The sequence below is a fragment of the Lepus europaeus genome, chromosome 8 (genome assembly GCF_033115175.1).
Source record: "Lepus europaeus isolate LE1 chromosome 8, mLepTim1.pri, whole genome shotgun sequence".
Lineage (NCBI taxonomy): Eukaryota > Metazoa > Chordata > Mammalia > Lagomorpha > Leporidae > Lepus > Lepus europaeus.
Genome location: NC_084834.1, coordinates 36,152,047 through 36,173,446, shown reverse-complemented (window position 1 = coordinate 36,173,446; position 21,400 = coordinate 36,152,047). Strand labels below are relative to the sequence as shown.

General features: G+C 39.5%; 1 protein-coding gene across 10 annotated transcripts in view; it reads left to right on the top strand.

The window, feature by feature from the left end:
- The window catches only part of IL15 (interleukin 15), a 92,748-nt gene that overhangs the window by 30,749 nt on the left and 40,599 nt on the right, over positions 1 to 21,400 (top strand). For 3 of the 10 annotated variants that reach the window (XM_062199568.1, XM_062199565.1, XM_062199567.1), the window contains one exon: positions 8,105 to 8,181. The exons of 6 other annotated variants lie outside the window; for them this stretch is intronic. The gene's annotated coding sequence lies outside the window, so the exon portion shown is untranslated. Of the gene's footprint in view, positions 1 to 6,801; positions 6,903 to 8,104; positions 8,182 to 21,400 lie in introns of those variants that run through there. One more of the 10 variants, XM_062199572.1, reaches the window with a different exon arrangement.

Below are 21,400 nucleotides of genomic sequence, written 5' to 3'. Positions count from 1 at the left end.
TTTCTGCTAAAACTAAAAATGAGAGGGGCAGGTGCTGTGGCTTAGCGGGTAAAGCCGCTGCCTGCAGTGCCCACATCCCATATGGGTGCCGGTTCAAGTCCTGGCTGCTCCACGTCTGATCCAGCTTCCTGCAATGGCCTGGGAAAGCAGTAGAAGATGGCCCAAGCCTTGGGCCCCTGCATCCGCGTGGGAGACCCAGAAGAAGCTCCTGGCTCCTGGCTTCAGATCGGCACAGTTCCAGCCGTTGCAGCCAATTAGGGAGTGAACCAGCAGATGGAAGACCTCTCTCTCTCTCTCTCTACCTCTCCTTGTCTCTCTGCAACTATGACTTTTAAAGAAATAAATCTTTAAAAGAAAACTAAAAATGAAATATACACAATAACTCTCAGCCCTACTAGTGAAACTGTTCCATATTAGTCAACCAAGCAGACAAGAAATTTGAGCTCTAAAACTCAAGCAAGGGGAAGTGAAACTGTTGTGTTTTGATGACTTAATATTTAGAAACCCCAAGAGAATTTAACTGATAATTTCTAACCATTACCCAATTCCAGTACCTCTAAAATTGGGACAAAAAAGAACAGATGATCTGACTAAAAAATTCCTTTGGTTGACAAGAAAAAAATAAAAATAAAAATAAACCCACTTTGGGGAAATATAAAAGAGGATTAAAAGGTGGAAGAAAATGTTTGCCTTTCAAATCACCAGGAATTACCTCTGATGGGGAATGGGGAAGTATGAAGAAATAGAGCAGTGAGCAAAGAATATGGTTGAACAGTGTGTATAGAAGAAAATATAGGTCACATTGCAGTTCATTATAGAGATATTTACCACAACATAGAGTGCTGGGTACTTAATTTTGTTTAAGAAGTAAGGAAGTATGAGCATGTGTTCTTTTCTGAATTTGCTTACATTTCATAGGGGGAACTCTCAAGGATGTAGCAAGTAAATAGAAATGGCTGCCTACAGAGACCAGGATGGAAGGAAAATGGGGTAGACAGGGAGAGGATGTGTAACATGGAATGTAAATGAAAACGTTGTCATGTGCTTTTGGTTTTCAACCACATGAGCATACTATATAGAAAAAAATTTCCATAAAACACAAATGGTAGATTTAGGATTTCATCATTGTGTTTAGGGTAGAAGCTGAATTCTTTAAAGGGTTCATTTGCTAATTGTATTTCACGCCTTGAAATTATCCAACAATTTCTTTATATTTAGAGATACTTCTTGGTTTTCTTACCAAATTTTATATCCTAATATATAAAGGAACCAGTATATATTTTTTAAAGATTTCTTTGATTATTTGAAAGTCAAAGTTACAGAGAGAGAAAAAAATTTTCGATTCACTGGTTCACTCCCCAAATGCCACAAGGGCTAGAGCTGGGCCAGTCAAAAGCCAGGAGCCAGGAATTGCTTCTGGGTCTCCCTTGTGGATGCAGGATCCCAAGCACTTGGGCTGTCTTCTGCTGCTTTCCCAGGCACATTAGCAGAGAGCTGGATCAGAAGTGAAGCCGTTGAGTCTCAAACTGCCATCCATATGGGATGCCTGCACCACAGATGGTGGCTTTATCTGCTATGCCACAGTGCAAAAAATTCCTTTTATTTAGGGATTACAAAATTCATGCATTTCATAAGTACAACTTTAGGAATCTAGTGATTCTTCCACTGTGCCTGCCCTTCCACCAACACTCCCACCCCTCTTTTCTTCTTCCCTCTCCTAGTCCTAGTCTTATTTTATACTAAGATCTATTTTCAATTAACTTTATACACCAAAAATTAAGTCTATAGTAAGTAAAGAGTTCAGCAATTTGTGTGAAAAAAGAAAGAACAAAAGAAAAAAAAAAACATTTCTCAATAGTCAACACAAGGGCTGTTCAAAATCATTGCATCTCGAAGTTAATGTCACTTTTTTTTTTTTTTGAGAAACTTAATTAACTTTAAAGAAGCGCCCAAGAATGATACATCTTTTGGGAGCGCTTAAACATAACTGTAGCTTATGAGACATAAGAATAACCTCCATTTTTATACATTGAAAGAAAATAAGTCTTTGGAAACATGTTTTATCATTAATTAAAGAAGAACCTAAGAAAACAAGCAATGGGGTTGGACACTTTAGCATAACTAAAACTATGAGACCTAAGAATATCCTCTACTTAATATACTAAAATGCAATAAATCTTTGAAAACATGTTTTACTGCTAACTCTCCGAATATGACTCTTTGAGGGCAGGAGTCCTGCATGGGAAGTTAGTGCACAATGACTCCTATTGTCAATTTAACAATTAAAACTATTAAATATATGATGTCAGTGATCACCCAAAGCTCTTGACATGAGCTGCCTAAGCTGTGGAAGCCTTTTGAATACAAAAACTCTTTCAATATTTAGACAAGGCCATAAGCAAAGTGGAAATTCTCTTTCAATCAGAGAAAAGTATATCCTTCTTTGATGATGGCTTCTTTCCACTGGTGTCTCACCCGTAGAGGTCCCTCTTTAAGAAAATTTTGCCACTGTTTCTTGGCTTTCCATGCCTGAAATACTCTCGTGGGCTTAAGCCAGACCAGAATGCCTTAAGAGCTGATTCTGACGTTGGAGTGCTACTTAAAGCAATTGTCATTCTATGAGTCTGCTGTATGGACTGCTTCCCATGTTAGATAATTTGCTCCTTTTTAATTTTATCTATTATTACTACCAAACACTTAATCCTATTTATATGATCACTTTAGTAATTAATTCTATCAATATGATCATTTTAACACTTAATTATATCCATGTGATTGCTTTAACACTTAAAATGCTATTTTTTACTATTTTTTGAACTCTTTACTTAACATGGAGTTAATCATTAGTGTACAAAGTTAATTGAAAATAGATTCTAGTTAAAAATAAGAGTGGGAATAAAAGAAGGTGGAGGAAGAAGGGTGCGAATGTGGGTGGGAGGGCAAGCATGGTGGGAAGAATCAGCATGTTCCTAAAGTTGTAATTATGAAGTGTATTAAGTTTGTAATTGTAAAGCTGTATAGTTCTGCATGCACTCCTATGGACTTACTTCTAAGGGAACAATTTACAAACTTGAAATGAGACCCCAGATCCTTTTAAGCTTGGGGGTAAAAATTGTATTTTAAGTGTTAAAGTGGCCAGTCTTTTTTAATGTTTTACTTGACTATTTTTCGTTCATCCTGCCATTTTCTTTATTATATATAAACTTACAGAACTTAGCAAAATTTTTTGTTGTAAGATTCATTAATCTTCCTTTGTTGATGTTCTTTGTTTTAAAAGATTTATTTATTTATTTGAAAGAGTTACAGAGGGAAAGAGATTGTCCATCTAATGGTTCACTTCCCAGATGGCTGTAATGGTCTGGGCTGGTTGAAGCCAGGAGCAGGAATTTCATCTAGGTCTACTAGGTGGATGCAGGCACCCAAGAACTTGGGCCATCTTCCACTGCTTTCCCAGACACAATAGCAGGGAGCTGAATTGGAAGTGGAGCAGCCAGGACTCAAACCAGTGCCCATATGGGATGTTGGAACGCAAGCAATGGCTTTACCTGCTATGCCACAATGCTGGTCCCATTTTTTTTTTTTTTTGACAGGTAGAGTTACAGACATGAGAGAGAGAGACAGAGAGAAAGGTCTTCCATCCAATGGTTCATCCTCCCCCCAGCCCCTGCAAATGGCCACAATGGCCAGAGCTATGCCAATCCGAAGCCAGGAGCCAGGTGCCTCTTCCTAGTCTCCCATGCAGGTGCAGGGGCCCAAGCACTTGGGCCATCCTCCACTGCTTTCCCCAGCCACAACAGAGAGCTGGACTGGAAGAGGAGCAAGGAGCAACCGAGACTAGAACCTGGTGCCCATATGGGATGCCAGTGCTGCAGGTGGAGGATTAACCTAGTGTGCCATGGTACCAGCCCTGCCATGATGTTCTTTTAAAAGTATTACTTTATAGTATATCTGGAAATCAGATAAATATATACTTATATTTTTATAAATGATTTTTTTATTTAATAAATCTAGAATTTATTTCCCATATGATGTGAGATGAGAATGTAAATTTTCTCCTAAAGAGCTAATTAATTGTTTTAAAAAACTCTGTTAAACAATCTTCCCTTATCTGCTGCTTCAAAATTCTAGTTATAATGTTTCATTGAGTAATTCATGAACATTGTAGTATTAATAATCTAAACTTATTTTAATTTTGTGATAAATTCCAACATATACTGAGTCTCTATTTTTTTCCTGTTTAAAAATTATTTTAACCAGTGGATTTTTCCAAATGAACTTGAGATTCAGTTGTACTTCTTATGTCAACTCTTATATGTCAATTGCACTTCTTATCGAATAATTTCTAAAAAAGTATGTCACTGTAATATATAGTGTTTCCATCTGAGATTAAAGTATGTTTCTCAAATAATTTAATTGTTCTTTTTCTTCTCAACATGATTTTATTGATTTCTTTATATGCCACCTGTAAATTTCTCTTTTTTAAATTTTTATTAATATTAAAAGAACATATTTCCTAGGTACAGCTCTAAGAAGATAACCATACTTCCCTCCCTTCTCCTCTCCCTTCCTCAATCCTCCAGTTGGATGTAACTACAACTATAATTTCAAATTTCTCCCTTGTAGTATAAAGAATAAGCAGCAGAATATCTTATTCTTGCTCCTGAATACAACAACTATACCTACAGAGATTTGCTAGAAGGCTTGAAATTAAGAATTATTGTCTATTCCGTTATTTAAAATTTATGTAAAAAAAGAATGGGTGCTGACTTTGTCAAATGACTTAATAGAGCACTGTTGGTTTAGTGTTTCAGAGACTGAACGGAGTAAAGTTTGAAGCCCAGCTCTCTCACTTAGACATGTTGTATCCCATCCTTGGGTCTCCTTGTACTCTAATTTTGTCACTTGTAAAATGCAGATGGTAATCATATTTGCCTCTAGGGGTTCTATAAATGACTGAGGAACTGCAGCCTGTATTGCGTTTTACATGGTGTTTGGGATACATTAGGTGCACAATGAACAGTCCTATTATCCTCCGATGAGGCGGTCCTCTGAGTTGCATATGGGACCACTGGACATGCGAGAATGTCAGCAAAGCAAGTGTGAGGGAGATCTCGGATAGCGGTGGCTATCTTAGAACAGACCTGTGCCATCCTGTGTTTGAGCACCTATGGTGTACTCCACATCCTGTGTTTTTCACTTCATGTGGCAAACACCTTTAAGTAAGATGTGATTGTCTAGTCAGCAAGATTAGGAAATGTATTTGTCTTCTGCTTTTCAAGCCTCTGCTTACTGGGTTATAAGACTAGTGGTGGGGCCAGCGCCATGGCTCACTTGGTTAATCCTCCGCCTGCGGTGCCGGCACCCCGGGTTCTAGTCCCGGTTGGGGTGCCGGATTCTGTCCCGGTTGCTCCTTTTCCAGGCCAGCTCTCTGCTGTGGTCCGGGAGTGCAGTGGAGGATGGCCCAGGTCCTTGGGCCCTGCGCCTGCGTGGGAGACCAAAAGGAAGCACCTGGCTCCTGGCTTCGGATTGGAGCAGTGTGCTGGCCATAGCGGCCATTTGGAGGGTGAGGGGGTGAAGCAACAGAAAAAGGAAGACCTTTCTCTCTGTCTCTCTCTCTCTCACTATCCACTCTGCCTGTTAAAAAAAAAAAAAAAAAAAAAAAAAAAGACTAGTGGTGGAGTTGAATTAATACCAATTTTTGAAACACTGTTTTTTAGTTATCGTATGAGTGATAATGTGGAGTGTGTTTACTTTGTCTGGATTGTCTAATGCACATAACACTTAGTTGTCCCAGTACTCTGAGGGTCAGTCAGATGTGGATAGACACACAACATGAGCCTCACCATTAGCACCTGTAGAGTGAGCTGATTTATTTAACCCAATGCCTTACTTTCATTTTTAGAAATAATACGTTACATTACATTGGTAGAAACCAGACATGTGAATATGTTTTATGAGACATTAAGACAATAAGGTTTACCACTGTCCCAGCTCATAAAGCTCACTTTACATAAATGAAATTTATGTATTGATAAAAGTATGCAGATAATACAATTTCCTGTTCTTAATGCATATTTTCTAAATGCTTAAGCTATATCATTTTATTTAAAAGTACAAAATGACTGATTTCCAGATAGAGATAGAGGTAGTATTTGATGCCACACACACCTAAAATGTTTTCACATCCTTGTTCTGAGCAGTTTTCTTTAGAATGGAAATTCTAAAAAAAGCATTGCAGTGGCTCCCCAGAGCCCCTGTCTTCCTCCTTGGCTCATGCTGTTAGACTATCTCTGAGTGGTGGGCTTTGCTCCCTTTAACACACCTTCCACTACCTCTCGAAGGCAAGCGTCAGTCTCTTCCATGTTTCCTGGGGGTTTTGGGAGAAACTTCTCAATTCTTCTCTCTCACTCACTTATCCTCCCCTTTGTTACTCCACCATCTAGGGCTGCTTCTTGACAAGGACTCCTCTTCCAGTTGGTGTACATCCGGAATTCTGGAGGCAGGCAGTGCCAAGCCAATTGCCAAATTTTCTCTCAGCTCACTCCCAAAAGGATGTCAGCCCTGGATGCAGAATCCAGCCCACATGTACATTCTTAGACTCTTTCTCTTCCTATGCATCATACTGGCTGAATCAGTGACTCACTTCCCTCTCCGCAGGGCAGCCTCATTTCTGGCCTTTATTGGCAGGCAGCTACCTCTCTGTGCTGTAGAAGAAGCCAGGTGTAGGCCAGGTTTCATTTTCAAGATTAGAGCCCCATGAAGGCTATGTAGATGGGGTTATTCAAATGGAAGAAAGCACTGGTTTAATTCCAAGAGGAATGTTTTACAGTGGTAAAATCCAGATGCAAACAGGACTTCTGGCTCTCTGTTCCTGCCATTACTAACTAGCTATGTAACTTTGGGTAAGCCATGTGATTTCTTTATTCTTCAGATATGTTGTCTTTAAAATGTTGATGATGAGGTGTCACTTATGAAGTTGTAATAAAAAAAACAGTTAATTAAGACATAACTAGCTTAGAATAGTAACTGGTAAGTAGTCAGCATTTGATCTTTATTAGCTACTATTCTTTTTTTTGTTTGTTTGTTTTTGACAGGCAGAGTTAGACAGTGAGAGAGAGAGATACAGAGAGAAAGGTCTTCCTTTTCCCTTGGTTCATCCTCCAATGGCCGCCGCGGCTGGCGCACTGCGCTGATCCGAAGCCAGCAGCCAGGTGCTTCTCCTGGTCTCCCATGCAGGTGCAGGGCCCAAGGACTTGGGCCATCCTCCACTGCACTCCCGGGCCACAGCAGAGAGCTGGCCTGGAAGAGGGGCAACCGGGACAGAATCCGGTGCCCCGACCGGGACTAGAACCCGGTGTGCTGGCGCCACAGGCGGAGGATTAGCCTAGTGAGCCGCTGCGCCGGCCTGTTTGTTTGTTTTTAAAGATTTTTGTTTATTTGAAATTTAGAGTTACAGACAGAAAGGTCTCCCAACCACTAGTTCACTTCTCAAATGGCCACAATGGCCAGAGCTGAGCCAATCTGAATTCAGGAGCCAGGAGCCAGGAACTTCTTCCAGGTCTCCTACATGGGTGCAGGGGCCCAAGCACTTGGGCCATCTTCTACTGCTTTCCAAGGCCACAGCAGAAAGCTATATAGGAAGAAGAGCAGCTGGGACATGAACTGGTGCCCATATGGGATACTGACAACACAAGTGTAAGCTTAGCCTACTGTGCCACAGCGCCAGCCACAGCTATACTGCTAGTATTTTTAAAAGTTATTTATTTTTAATTTGTTTGAAAGAGAGTGAGAGAAATATTCCATCCACTAGTTCACTCCCAAATTGCCACAATGGAGGAGCTGGGCCAGGCCAAATCCTGGAGTCAAGTACCAAATCTGGGTCTTCCACATGGGAGGCAGGGAACACAATTGCTTGAACCACCATCTGCTGCCTTCCGGGGTATGCCTTATCAGGAAGCTGAATGGGAAGCGAGGCAGGGACTTGAACTCAGACACTCTGATAAAGGAAGTGGATATTCCAAGAGGCATCATCACCACTGCACCAAATGCCCATCTCTAATGCCTGTACTATCGAGAGTAAAAAAATATTCTTTTCTATCTGCAGGGCTGACATAGAATTTGGCAAGGTGATTGGTCTAACTGAAGGGAGACAGGTGACTTCCTGTTGGAGACTAACTAGAAGTAAGTTTGGAAAACCAGGTGACTCATTAAGTAGAACTTCAAAATTTCCATATAATTTATTTTTTCTTTTTAATTTTTACTAATATAAAGGGAACAGATTTCATACCTCCCTCAATCCTCTCTGCTTCAATTTAGACAGACAAGAGAAAGCAACAAGAACACTTGAAATTATTTGAGTGGCTGTTGGTGAAAGTATTGCTTTTGATTTAAATTAGCCCATTAGGATCACACGAAGTGATGATCACATACAGTGTGATCGACGTGGGAGACTGGAGCTGCAGGAACTCAGCCTCAGGGGGATGCAAGCCTAGACCATGTTGTTTCAAACAGCAGTGGTGACAATGAGGGAAAATTGAGAAGGTCATCAGGGGCCAGGGAAAGCGGCTGGTTAAGGGTGCTTCTGAGCCAAGGATATCTGCTGCATTGTGTTGAATCTAGTGGAAATGGAAGAAGTGGAAGAACAGCTTGTGGTGTGATTTTAGATCTACGGAGATAACAGTCGATGAAAATGAATTTGTATTGAGGCGTCATGTACTAGATGTGTAATATTCTAATTAAATACTATTGCTAAATTATATGGATATCTAAATTGAAAGCTTTTTTTCCCCAGAAATAGAATTTATAAAATCATGTCCATCTTCTTGGGAGCCCTATAAAATTCTTTCTAAGGATTTCTATTAAATATAAAAGTAGGCTAAAAATATGAATTTTTAAAATGTTGATTAGAATGTAATGGTTCATAAAATTCATAATTTAATAATGCTGTAGAAAGTAATGTAAAATATAAGAAGCTGCATTTGGCATCAATTCATTGGGATATTTATGCTTTAACTATGGTACTGGAGGGGGTTACAGTCTTTTAAAACTGACCAAAATAAATGCATTGCAGATAAAATTTAAGTAAAAATAATTTGAGTTCTTTAATTCTATCCAAATTAACCAAAATCAATGACACAACTTGAGAAAAATTTCTTAAACTAACCATGATTAATGAGTCCATTTATTCCTTCAATTGAAATAGATCACTAGGAGTTTAAGCACATTTTCACTATGGAATTTTACTGATTTTAAGCTTAACCAATATAGAGGCCCAGTGTTGAGGCATAGCTGGTTAATTTGTCACTTGTAATGCTGACATACCATATCAGAGTGTCAGTTCAAATCCCAGCTACTCTGCTTCTAATCTAGCTCCTTTCTAATGTGCCTACAAAGGCAATGGATGATGGCCTATTGCTTGGGCCCCTGCCACCCTTCTGAGAAGCTAGGATGCATTTTCTGGCCCCTGGCTTCAGCCTGTGCCAAACCTGGGTGTTACAAACATTTGGGAAGTGAACTAAGGAATGGAAGATCTATTTCTGTTGCTCCCATGACCTCCCTCCATTCCTCTCAGTCACACTGTCTTTCAAATAAATCTTAAAAAATGTAACCAAAACATTTTGCTTTTTGCAGCAGATTTCTCTAAAGAGCAATCCAATTTCCTCCAATACAAACTAGAAATTATTTTATGTCTTTCATTGAAGATGACATCTTGTTGCAGACAAACTTTTTTTAAAAAGTGGGGTCACCTTTGTGGCATAGCCCATAAAGCTGCTGTTTGCAGCACCAGCTCCCCACTTGGGTGCTGATTTGAAACCCGCCACTCCACTTCCAATCTAGATCCCTACTAAAGCACCTGGGAAAGCAGTGGAGAATAACTCCAGTGCAAGGGCTCCTGTATCCATGTGGGAGACCCGGAAGAAGCTCCTGGCTCCTGGCTTCAGCCTGGCACAACCCTGGCCATTGCAGCCATCAGGGAGTGAACCAGAGAATAAAAGATCTTTCTCTGTCTCTGCCTCTCTCTCTGTAACTCTGACTTTTAAATAAGTAATAAATAAATTTCTGTGAAAGGCAAAGTTACACAGAGAGAAGAAGAAGCAGAAAGAGAGAGAGAGAGAGAGAGAGAGAGAGAGCTGCTAGTTCACTCCCCAAAAGACCACAGTGGCCAAGGCTGAGTCAGGCTAAGCTTCATCAGGGTCTCCCCTGTGGGTGCAGGAGCCCAAATACTTGGGCCATCTTCTGCTGCTTTCCCAGGTGCGGTAGCATTGGATTGAAACTGGATCAGCTGGCACTCAAATAGGCACCCCTATGATAAGCAGCATCACTGGCCTCAGATTAACCTGCCCTCAGATAAGCTTTTGAAATCACTTTACTGTACATGGTTGCAGAGTTCAAGTTACAGAAGTCAGTTTTAGATAGACAATATTGTGTCTAGTTCCAGGTACCTTAGTACCTCAAGTGTTTGATAAAAACATTTACAAATTGGATTTTACTTATAAAAACATATATGAGAATATAACATAGGGAGGGTAGGGTGGGAAGCATCAATATGCTCCTAAATCTGTATATATGAAATACGTGAAATTTATTCACCTTATATAAATTTTAAAAATTGGAAAAAAATTAGCTAAGTGCTAATTAGCTAGGTGCTAATTCGAGTGAAAAATCGCTGAATCCACTAACATGTGCAAGAAAGACTTTGGAGATCCTGGGCATGAGGGTGGGCTGTTCGCATGTCAGAGCTTTCTTAAACATTGAAAAAAGCAAGAGAAGGAGCAGGTTCATTTCTCTGACTTTCTATCCATCCATCCATCCATCCATCCATCCACCCAATTCTTAAAAAATAGCCTCCTATATACTAGTGATCATGTATGTACTAGGAGACAAAGATGGGTTACACAGACTGCCTAAAGAAACTGATAGACCAATATGGAGGCTAAGCTTTGTGAGTATGCTTATTACAAGTAAACTGATCATCCTATGTTGCTTTTTCTGTTAGTCTGGATAATATCTATCAGATAAGGCTATCCCTAGGGCAAAACGAAGTTGCAAAAAGTACTACTAAATACTATAGATGCTTAGATGACTTTATATTATAGTCTGGGGAATTTCTTTACAAGAGACCACTAGCTCATCTTTTGTAAATCTTTAAATGTTATATTTTTTAAAGATTTTATTTATTTATTTGAGAGAGAGAGAGAGTTACAGACTGTGAGAGGGAGAGACAGAGAGGAAAGTCTTCCATCTGCTGGTTCACTCCCCTAATGGCCACAATGGCTGGAGCTGAGCCGATTTGAAGCCAGGAGCCAGGAGCTTCTTCCAGGTCTCCTACATGGGTTCAGGGGCCCAAGCATCTGGGCCTTCTTCTACTGCCTTCCCAAGCCATAGAAGAGAGCTGGAATGGAAGTGGAGCTGCTGGTACTATAACCAGCACCCAAATGGGATGCTGGTGCCACAGGCTGATGATTAACCACAGTGCCAGCCCCTAAATGTTATTTTATACACACATACATATGTATGTGTGGAAAGAGAGAGAAGAGAGAGAGGGAGAGAGAGAGAGAGAGAGAGAGGGAGAGAGAGAGAGAGAGAGAGAGAGAGAGAGAGAGAGAATGTTGCTATGTAACAAATCATCCAGAATGTAGTGACTGAAAAACCCAACACTGCATTATTTCTCATGATTTTGGTGGTTATCTGAGTGACTTTTTTGCTGGTCTTGTTTGGGCTCATTTAGGATCTTCATATGTCTGCGACTTTGGAGTCTGGCTGTGGGCTGAGTGCCTGTCATCATGTAGCTTCTTCAATCAACAGTCTAGCTAGATTTTCCCACAGTGGAGCAAACAGAATGGCAAGGCTCTTAGGGTTCAGCCTCAGAAGTCACACACTTCTTCTTAGTCATAGCTAGTTATAGAGAAAAGGCCAGCCCAGATCCAAGGAGAGGCGAAATAGACTCCACATCTTCATGGGAGAAGTGGCAAATTCACATTGCAAAGGGACACATGAGATGAGAGGGATTTCTTTGTCATCTTAGCTAACAACCTACCACATTTGTACATGGTGGGGTTGTATTTTCTCATTTGGTGAAATGAAGCTTTTGTCTATATGCAGTGGATAGTAGTTGTATTTTTTTAATTTCAATTTCAGAAACCATTACTAAAAATATTATGGAAAAACATGTAGCTTTAAGTTCTCCTTTGTTCTTCATAGTATTTGTTGATTAAAGAAATAGTATACCTGAGCTGATATTGTGGCACAGCTGGTTAGGCTGCCACTTGCAATGTTGGCAAAAGTAAAAAGCGATGTTTTAGAGATTGGCATTGTAGCGCAGTGGGTTAAGCCACTGATTGTGAAATAACATCCTACATCAGAGTGCTGGTTCTAGTCGCAGCTTCCAATCCAGCTTCCTAATAAAAGTCCCAGCTGCTTTGTTTCTGATCCAGCTTTCTGCTACTGTTTCCAGGAACCCAAGTACTTGAGCCCCTTGCTGCCCACGTGGGAGTCCAGGGTGGATTTTCTGGCTTCAGCCTAGCCAAACCATGTGGCCCTCTGTGGAGTCTCTCCCTGTGTCTCTCCCTCTCTCTCTGTCATTCTGCTTTCAAAATAAATAAATCTTTTTTTAAAAAAATAGTGCAACACTTCTAATCAATATGTTATTCATGAAGGATCTGTCTGAGTGTATGAGAAAATCTATTAATTTGAGGATTTTGAAGCCTTGCTACTTGATCATTACACTACCATTATTGTGTAGTAATAAGAAGTGAATTCTGTCTTCTAATAGCTGCCAATTTAGTTTTTATGACAAGAAAATAAATATTTTCATTTAGTTTTCCTCTTATCTCAATGCATAATGAAAGGTTAGAGAGTGTGTGGCCCAATAGATAGTGTTATTTTTTTTTCTTTTGGTATTCGTTTTAACCTAATAGATGCAGTGTTGCTTTTAACCAGAGAGTGTTTTCACTCCCTCATGACAGAAAGAAATTACTTTGTTGTATTGATATATCTTTGTTGTTTTGTAGTCTGAGAAGCTTTATAATTATAATACTCTTGAGGGTGTATTTGGAGAAACAGAAAACACAAATTTCTCCACTCTCCTAAAAACAGCAGATTTCAGGCATTCGGGAGTAGCATTTATTCTATACTGAGAGATACTCAGAGTAGCAAAATTGAACTGACTTTGAATACATAAAAGTAGGGTTAATAAAGAACAGTATGCCAGTTTATAGCCAATTATATTCTTCACCATAGTCTGTAGTTATAGGGAATGTCTTATTCAATTTCGTGAAAATGAAACTCAGTTTTCTTTTCTCTTTGCCTGAGGCACCTGCCCCTTCAGCTTGGAATCCTCCCCACACTCCTCTCATGAATGCCTTCTACCTGCTTGGTCCCAGCTTCAGTGTTGCTTGCTTCAGAAAGTCTCCCTACTTAGGCCAAGCACATTTTCTCTTGCACATTTTCTTTTTTTTTCTTAAGATTTATTTATATTTAAAGGCAAAGTGAGAATGAGAGAGAGAGAGAGAGAGAGAGAGAGAGAGAGAGAGAGAGAGAATCTCCCATCCCCTGGTTTGCTCCTCAATTGGCCAAGATGGCTATGGCTGAGCCAGGCTGAAGCCAGGAGCCAGGAGCTTATTCTGGGTTGTGGGTAGCAGGGGCTCAAACACTCCGACCTTCTGCTGCTGCCTTTCCCAGGCCATTAGCAGGGAGCTGGATTGGAAGACAAGCAGCTAGGGCACAAACCGGTGCCCATCTGGGATGCCAACATTGCAGGTGGCAGCTTAACCCACTGCACCACAATGGCAGGTCCCCTTCTTGCACATTTTCAAAGCACACTCCTCTGACATTTCCCACTGTTACAGAGTTGCTCTGGGTTGTCTGCCTTCCTCAACAGGCTGTGAGGTCAATGAGGGCAGATATGGTGTTGACCTTGTTATAGCTTCACTTCCTAGAACAGCAGTTGGAGCACTGTGGTGAGTGATGAACATTTAATGAATGACTTAACGTGGGGTAGACTATAATAAAATTCTCCTTTTACCTGTACATATTCTTCATCCAAATAAAAAGAAAATAGATACTTGGTTTTCTGGATCAGGACCATAAGTGTTCGGTATTAAAAAAAAAAAAGGGTACAGTGATTTGTCTGTTCATTGTGTTCAACACATCAGACATTCTGCCTTATAATAATATTTTGTGGAGATCAGTAACCATGTGCTTGCTCGTTAAGTGATAACTTTATATAACCAAGATATGGTTATCCTTTATTTATTTTGTATCTTTCGTAGTTCCTTACCACACTGCCCTGGGAATGATGGCCACCTCAGTCAGACACTTCAGTGATGCCTTTGGTATCTTAACTCCTCACCGTGCTTCCTACTTGGGCCACGCCTTTTGGTTTCCTTTCACCTTCTGAAGCAATATTAACCCATTGTCCCCTATCCTCAGAGTTTTCCAGTGGCTAATACCAGTACACTGACTCCTTCTGTCTCTGGCAACACACCTGAGAGAGGACGTGACTATTGCCATTTCACAAAATACGTCAGCTCAGCACATGGTTTTCTGCCATTCCTGTCCTTTTGTCCATTTATATTGTACGTGGAAAATGACTTTATTCATCCTGAGAGCAGTGTCGTAGACTTCACCTTCTGAGTTTCTCTATATGGTTTATTCTCTCCAAAATCAAACATCCTCATTTCTTATCTTTCCTAATAGTCCAACATAATTAGTCATCTTCTCTTTACTCTTGACCTGATTTTGTGCTTTCATGGCTATAAATTATTTGGACCTCCAACTGATATAGTAGGAAAATTGAATATTCACAAGGCATTTTTTTCTTTCCTGGTGTGTCCTAAGATTTTGAAAGCTTAGCGAAATCTATTTGATTGGTAGAGGCTTTGGGGAACTCAAACTAAAACCTAGAGTCTATGAACTTTGTCCACTTACTAGCACTTCAGTACATTTTAATGATAGCTTGTTGGTTTAGTTTTGGTTTTGGTTTGTGTTTTGTTATGCTTTACTGAACTGTGGCATGTATGGAATGCAAATACAGATTAACAAGACTGATATTCACATGGACTTTATGGAATCACCTGTTTATTTTGTGGATCTCATATGAAAATTTACTTTAATTTGTACTAACCTGTAAGTCTATTTAAAGTAAAGGGGAAGCTAGGCATAAGTAATAACTTAACAATTTTGCAGAGAATAATGGGAAGTTTGACTTAGAAATCTCTCAATTTTCATAAAATATTTAAAGGCATAGTAATTGCATCTTAAATTCTCACTCCATGCTAAATATTGTGCTAGGCATATTGCATGCATAGTCTCAGTATCCCTCATTATAACCATTTATGATTTCTATGATTATCTGTTTTTCAACCATTTGGGAGTTAACTGAGTTTCCCTATCTTTTAATTTTCTGTTGTTGTGTAAGAAATTATCACAAACTGAGAGACTTAAAATACCACTGTTCGGAGCTGGTGTTGTGGTACTACCTGTGATGCCCAAATAAATAAATCTTTAAAAAAGCACAGTTAATTGTATCACTGTTCTGTAGAGATCAGAAGTCCAGGCAAGTTCAGGTGGATATTCTGTTCATAGTCTCACGAGACAAAAATTAAGGTGGCAGCTGGCCTGGCCTCTTACCTGGAGATCTGGAAATAGCCCTTTGCAAAGTATGTTCAGGTTGTTGGCAGAACTGAGTCCCTTGTATCGGTAGGAATGTCATTCCTGTATCCTTGGGCTGTCAGCAGGCACTTATGTTTGCTAGATTCCACCTGTATCCCATCTCATGTGGCTCCCTCCATCTTCACACCAGCAAGAACATGTCTAGTTCTTCTCATGGTCTGAATCTCTCTGACTCCCCCTTCTACCAGTCAGAATAAGTACTCTGCTCTTAAGGGCTCTTGTAATTAGATTAGCCAACCTACCCCAACAATCTCCCTATGGTAGGGTCAACCGTGTCAGGTAACACAACGTAATCAGAGGAGTGAAGTCTCATCATGTGCACAGCTGGAGTAGAATTGGAGGAGAGGGGTGGATAATATAATTCTGTTTAACATAAGTCATTGGTAGAATTGGAGGACAAACCTAGGCTTGATGGAACTCCAGAGCTTTGGCTCTATAAGACAGTTGTGAGAGGGCCTGATTTTATCTGTGGGCATTCTGGGAGAACCAACTGACTAGTCAAATGGTGGCCTCACATATTGCTATAAAAAGTACTGCCTTCGAGGGTTCCAACCCAAGTTTTATGCATACTGTTCCTATATAATAGGAGATCCAGATGGACAGGAATCACATATATTGGGTTTTGTTTTGCTGTATGTACTTCTGTAATTTGCACATGAGTTTGTAGTTTATTCTGCCCTATTTTGCTGCAAGCATTGGTCTTTATACCTTTCTTTCCTTCTGTTTGTCTTCTTAACACACTTTTAAAATATGGTCAGAGCAGGCATTTGGCCTAGCACTTAGAATGCCCATGCCCCCAAAACAGAGTATGTGGATTCAATTCCTGGCTCTGGCTCCTGACTACAGCTTCCTGATTATTCATAACCTGGGAGGCAGCAGGTGATGATGACTCAACTCAATGAGCTTCTGCCATTCACATGGGAGACCTGGGTTGCAGGCTCAGGTCCTGGCAGAACTCCAGTCCAGACATGCCAGTCGTGGGCACTAGAGAGGAACTTTGTAATCCAGCAGGTGGGAGATCATTGTCTGTCTGTCTGTTTCTTTCTCTTTCTCTCTCTCAGCCTTTCAACTAGACAGAAAATAATTTGTAAAAGGAGGGAAAAAAAAAAACCTTAGCTAGCAAGTGTCATTATCACTGCAGTTAATTTTGGAAAAAAATGAATGAAATCATAGTGATTGTATTTACTTGAAACCTTTTTAGAGGTAATTGAATCAAGTGACCATAATTCCCATAGCAAATTGCAAAAGATACAGTCAAAAACAGAAAAATTCAACCCTTGATCAAACAAAGCTCATTGAACTAGAGACCACATGAATTGTTATGAAGAAAAATGTTTGATCTGGTGCATAAATGAGGAAAACAAATAAGTGTTATTTTGTTGATCTTAAATAACAGTATCAACTATATGACGCATATTTGTAAGGCCACTGGATGGGACATTTTCTTTTGTTGACACCTTTAGGATCTTCTCTATTTGTCTGCAGTGAGGCAAAGATAGGGATTTGCCTTTTCCCATCTTTCAGGAGGCCAGACAGAGCCTGATGAATGATAACCAGCTTAGGTGTATTAGGAGCAGTGTGGATTGCATGAAACAAAGTCTGATCCTGGTGTCCTCAATATCTAAGTCTTTTAGGACAAAATATTAGACATTTCTTCACCCAGAGATGTTCCCAGTTACAAAAATGAGGAGTTCCAACATTTTATTATCACAAATGATGTCTGCTGTGATACAGTTTATTCAGTATTTAAGTTGTGAAAAATATTTAATTTACTTTGGTTTGACTGCTAAGAAATTTGGATCCCATTAAGACACAACAGCGTTATACAGACTAGTCTCTGTGAATATTATTTTAAAACTGATTAGAATATGCATGGTACTTGCTGTACTTAACCAAGTTATAGTATTATCTGGGCCAGCACTGTGGTGCAGCAGATTAAGCTGCAGTCTGCAGCACCAGCATCCCATGTGGACACTGGTTCAAATCCTAGCTGTTCCACTTCTGATCTAGCTGCATTCTATTGAGTGTGGGAAAGAAGCAGAAAGTGGCCCAAGTGCTTGGGCCCCTGCACCCATGTGGGAGGCCCAGAGGAAGCTCCTGGCTTCTGGTTTCCTCCTGGCTTAGGCCCTGCTGTTGCAGCCATTGGAGAGTGAACCAGCAGATGAAAGATCTCTCTTTCTCTCTCCGTCTCTCTCTCTATCTCTTCTTCTCTATATATAACTCTGCCTTTCAAATAAATAAATAAATCTTTTAAAAAATGTTATAGAATTGTCTTTCTTCACACAATATAACTCTTTATTGGATTCCAACATTTGTATACATTTATCTTCTCAAATACGTGGGAGTGTTTTCCTTGTTATTTTTTTGTTTAACAAGAAAGATCTTTGTTTTGAATACTATTTTATTACAATTTATGCATGGATGTGCTTATTTTAAATGAATATTTAAAATAACATGAATATTTTTGCTATCAAAGAAGAATTATCAAAATATTACAAGACAGACATAATCTTATAGACTATATACAGTATGGCTACACGTTTTCTTAGAGAAGCAAATTATGCCTTTCTTTGTGCAATGTACTGTATGAAAGGCTGATATTGTCATTTTAATGTGTTGCCCCCAGTTTTGCCAAGTCAGTGTATCCATGTGTTTTGAAGTGCTGAGGAAAATTAAATAAACAGGTAATTTAAAAATTGAGACTAAGATATAAATTCTCTCACCAGTAGTGAGGATATTAATGGCAACATCCAAGTAGGAAAATATTTTCCTAGTAACAAAGTTTGGAAAAAAGGTTCCAAAACAGAGCAAAACAATCCATGTTGTCACTTGGTGTGTATGGAACAAAACGAGTTCTCAGGCTGCAGGAACCTATGCTGGTGTATATTTGCAGTGCACAGGGAAACAGCTGTTTATCTGTTTTTCTTTTGGTTTTATTCTCTTCTTACATTGCCATTCTGTCAGTACGTGGCTTCATAAAGCTGTAGGATTCTGATAGGGAAACTACCAAGTGCATGTGCTTTGGAAGCCAATGTGTTGATTTTCTAGCTTGATAGCAATATTTTATTATAGCCACAGGGAGCATATCACTGTGTGCTATTAAAGGCAAGGAAGCAAATGCCATCAACACCGTGTCCAAAAGTGAACCATCTCCTGAGCTTTATGCGTGCCATTCAGCTGAGTGAATGTTGTATCCCTGTTTTCATGGTTTTGTTTGAATATCAGAGACTTGTCAGATGGTTCTGTTTCTGTCAAATCCTTGATGGAAAGCCTCATTGTAAAGCGGCCTTCATGGAGATAACTTTATGTCTTGGCTATAAAGTTCCACAAAATTTGATTGGAAATTGTCTTTACGTGTTCCCATGCTGTGTGCTATTAAAAGCTCGGAACCTGCACGTCGGCGTTAACTCAGAGCTGTGGGTGTCTTGCATTTGAACATATCCTTCATCTTATGATGTTCTTCCTAAAGAAAATCTCTCCCATCAGCCTCCCCTCAGAGGCTTAGCTATCTTGTCCAACCCTTCCTATGCACTAGAATCAAGCTCTTTGGCATCTTCCTTGGACACATGCAACATCAAGGACCAAATATCATTTATGTCCAACATTTCACCTCTTCCTCACCCCAGCGTGGCTCCTAAGAAGTGCCTCACAGCAAGGAGTTCTCAATGAATGCTAATTGAACATTTTAGGGAATTTACTTTTCTTTTTGCAGTGAACATGATTTAATGCTAGTTCTTTCATATTAAAATTCATTGCTACCCATTTAAAATCCTGTGACCCTGTAACCCTGGCTTTGTATCCCTACTGACTGATATCTATGATATTTAATTCTGCCAATGTGCCCTTTGTTCACCCTATAGTTCTGTGACTTATTAATGTTCCTGTTTCACCTGAATTGAGTTTGAGAGAGTGCCTGTCTTCCACTGTTGTACATTTTTTCATGTATCCCCAGACTACCTTTTGATTCTGGCTATGAGTTCTTATATGTGATGCAATATGAAACACAATTTCTTCCCTTTTTCTTTCTTTGAATTGGCATGTTCAGTTAACCTGAGTAAAAGGCAGGAAAGAAAGAAAATTTTTGAAAGGATATCAAAGTCATGGTGATCTTTAACTTCTCCTGGAGATAGGTGGCTCAGTGTCCAGAGGAACTCTAAACTACACAGATATTCCTTCACATTTTCCTTTATAAATAAAGAAATAAAAGGGAGAACAGCAGCCTAGAAGGCTGCTAGTGCCCTAATGCCTCAAGGTAGCCCAAATGCTCTAAATGGGGAGAATTGTTCTTTCATCTTCTTTGCTGCTAATGTTCTTAGTTTGATGTAAAAAGTCAGAATTAGCATGCTAATGCCCCTCTATGGCCGAGAATATTAAAGTGAATAAGAGGAGTTTTCACATATGTTTTATTCCCACATAATTTATGTTTCATATATTTGCACTGAAAACTAAGAAAACATTTGTTTCTCCCTGTGTCATTTTCACTCTTTTATAAGACTATCTTTTATTTTTAACTTAATAACCCATAGTGTTTCTGCAGGTGCTTAGGTTAAATCATTAATTGGGCTTGACTTAGGAGTTGTTAGTGCAGAAACTTATCCTCTGCATTGGTTGTGTGTAACTCTCAGATGTTAAATTGCCCATTGGGTTGTTTCTGTGACCAAGAACCATCCAGTTTCTTTTGTCAGCATCTGGATTGTGGGCTTCAGTTCACAAACTTAGAACTCAGGTTGAAATTATTTCTACTAGGAAGTGATTGTTTTTCTAGACAGTTATTCAAACCTGTAGATAGAACATTTGAACTGAAATGCTGTATGTTGATGATTATTCATAAAAGACTTTGTTCTCACAATATGTGTTTGCTAATTTGTGGAGCTTTTATTGAATACTTGTTTAAAACTAACAAAGAGAAGTTTAGCTGTTGTTTTCACATGTTAATAAGTAGTATACTAGCAGTTGGCATTGTGGCACAGAGGGTTGAGCTGCCACTCAAAAGGCTGCCACCCATATAGGAACCCTGCTTTGAATCTGGTTGTTCTGCTTCCAATCCAGCTAATCAGCTGGGAAAGCTGTGGAAGTTGGATGAGATACTTGGGCTCCCATCACTAGGAAACCCCGAAAGCGTTCCAGGCTCCTTGCTTCAGCATGGACCAGCCCCTGCCATTGAAGCCATGTGGAGAGTAAACCAGTGGATGGAAGATCTTTTTTTCTCTTACTCCCTGTGTCTTTGACACTCTGCCTTTCTAATAAATAAAAATAAATATTCTTAAAACACAATTAATGCACTAAAATCTAGCTTGTTCTCTACATACATACCTCTCTCTTAAATTAAGGTGCATATTTGTGGAAAGAAAATGTAACCACTAGGAAAATTTTACTTAATGATTCTGAGTTTTCTTTACTGAATCAAACTTTGGAAAATGTTGCTAATCGAATTCTACCCATAAAATTAATTTTATCAGGAGTTACGCATGTTTTCTCAACAAATTTTTATCAAAACTATTTAAGGTATGAAGTATTAGGTAGCTTATATCAGGAAGTCACTGCTGTGTACTTTTTTTTTTTTAAAGATTTATTTATTTGAAAGTCAGAGTTACATAGAGAGAGGAGAGGCAGAGAGAGAGAGAAAGAGTGAGAGGAAGAGAGAGAGAGAGAGAGAGGTTTTCTATCCGCTGCTACACTCCCCAATTGGCCACAACGGCCAGAGCTGTGCTGATCTGAAGCCAGGAGC